The 1,887-nt window shown below is 38.7% G+C and overlaps 1 pseudogene; it reads left to right on the forward strand.

Annotated features, from left to right (window-relative positions):
- Positions 1–402: 402 nt before the first annotated feature.
- On the forward strand, positions 403–1,562 carry LOC120856370 (annotated as a pseudogene).
- Positions 1,563–1,887: the final 325 nt, after the last annotated feature.

Raw genomic sequence — 1,887 nt, forward strand, 5'->3', positions numbered from 1 at the left:
TATTTCTTCATTAGCACTAACCACATTTCAAGTACTCAACAGTCATGAGTGGCTAGAAGCTACCGTATTGGATAAGCATGGAGGTATAAAACATGCTCATTGTCACGAAAAGTTCAGTGGATCAGTGCTGGACTACAGGATCTGTTTTCTGTAATTCTCGAGAATTGACCACTCTAGGGCACACTGTTTTCTCTCTCCAACTGGCACTATCACTACATCATCTCTCCACAATGCTTTTTCCTTTATTGTCCTACCCCAGCCATGAAGTGACAGATGATACATTAATTATATTAATACCTTATGGGTCAGCTGAGACAGAACTGAGAAAGGAGTTGACTCCCCTTCCTGATTATGTGAATTATTATAAAGATGTATATTTTGGCTCTCATCGCACAGCAAGCCTTCAAGATGGCGCCGAAGAAAGACAAGAAGCCTAAGAAGTCAACCTGGAAGTTTAATTTGGATCTTACTCACCCAGTAGAAGATGGAATTTTTGATTCTGGAAATTTTGAACAGTTTCTGCAGGAGAAGGTTAAAGTGAATGGAAAAACTGGAAATCTTGGGAATGTCGTTCACATTGAACGCTTCAAGAGTAAAATCATAGTCGTTTCTGAGAAACAGTTCTCTAAAAGGTATTTGAAGTACCTTACCAAGAAATACCTTAAAAAAGAACAGTCTTCGTGATTGGCTTCGTGTGGTTGCATCTGACAAGGAGACTTATGAGCTTCGTTACTTCCAGATTAGTCAAGATGAAGATGAATCTGAGTCTGAGGACTAGATGATGCCCATCCTTCATAGGGCTTTGCTTGCTAATAAAACTAATTAAGCATACAAAAGAAACATCTTGAAATGGAACTTTAGCCTATCAGTGAATAAAAAACATTACTCTGTATGTTAAACATTCATCTTTTATTTAAGTGTATGCTGTTTATATGGTGCTGGTTTTCCTTTAATACTTTTTTATAATTTTATTGGAGTGTAGTTGATTTACAATGTTGTGTTAGTTTCGGGTATATAGCAAAGTGAATGAGTTATATATATATATCCACTCATTCTTTTGTCATATAAACCATCACAGAGTATTGAGTACAGTCCCCTGTGCTATACAGCAGTTTTTTAGTTATATGTTTTATGTATGCTAAGTTGCTTCAGTTGTGTCCAACTCTCTGCAAACCCATGGACTGTAGCCCGCCAGTCTCCTCTGTCCATGGGATTCTCCAGGCAAGAATACTGGAGTGGGTTGCCATTTCCTCCTCTCATCTGTTTTATGTAGAGTACTGTATATATGCCAGTGTTAGTCTCCCAATGTATCCTTCTCCCCCGTATCCCCTGGTAATCATAAGTTTTCTGCATCTGACTTCCGTTTTGTAAATAAGCTTTTGTCCACCTCCCCCCCCCGCCGCAAATATTTTGTATAAGCAATATTTAAATAGCTTATAGCTAGTGGAATTTCAGGATTTATCTAATGTACTGGTTTTACACATGTCTTCAAGTTAAAAGTATATAGCAAAAACACAATTGGGTGTAACTATATAATAAAATATTTAAATTTGAAAAAAAAAGATGTATATTTTGTCTTTGGTGTCCCCCCCACAGTTTCCAAAACGCTTGGAATTTCCTAAATGGATAGAGAATGGTGTCTTTCATCACATTAACGAGGTGACTTTTAGCATGCACTTGGGTTACCTAAGGATGGAGCTGGTTGCCAGGGGAACCAACTTTTTGGTTGTAAGGTTGGAACTTTCTGTCCCTCCCTGGAAGGGGAGGGGGCTGGAGATTGAACTGATCACCAATTACAAAGCTGTTGTTCAGTTGCCAAGTTGTGTCCAATTCTTTGCAACCCCACGGACATCCAGCTTCCCTGTCTCTCACTATCTCCCAGAGCTT

This window comes from Oryx dammah, unplaced genomic scaffold (assembly GCF_014754425.2).
Source record: "Oryx dammah isolate SB20612 unplaced genomic scaffold, SCBI_Odam_1.1 HiC_scaffold_28, whole genome shotgun sequence".
Lineage (NCBI taxonomy): Eukaryota > Metazoa > Chordata > Mammalia > Artiodactyla > Bovidae > Oryx > Oryx dammah.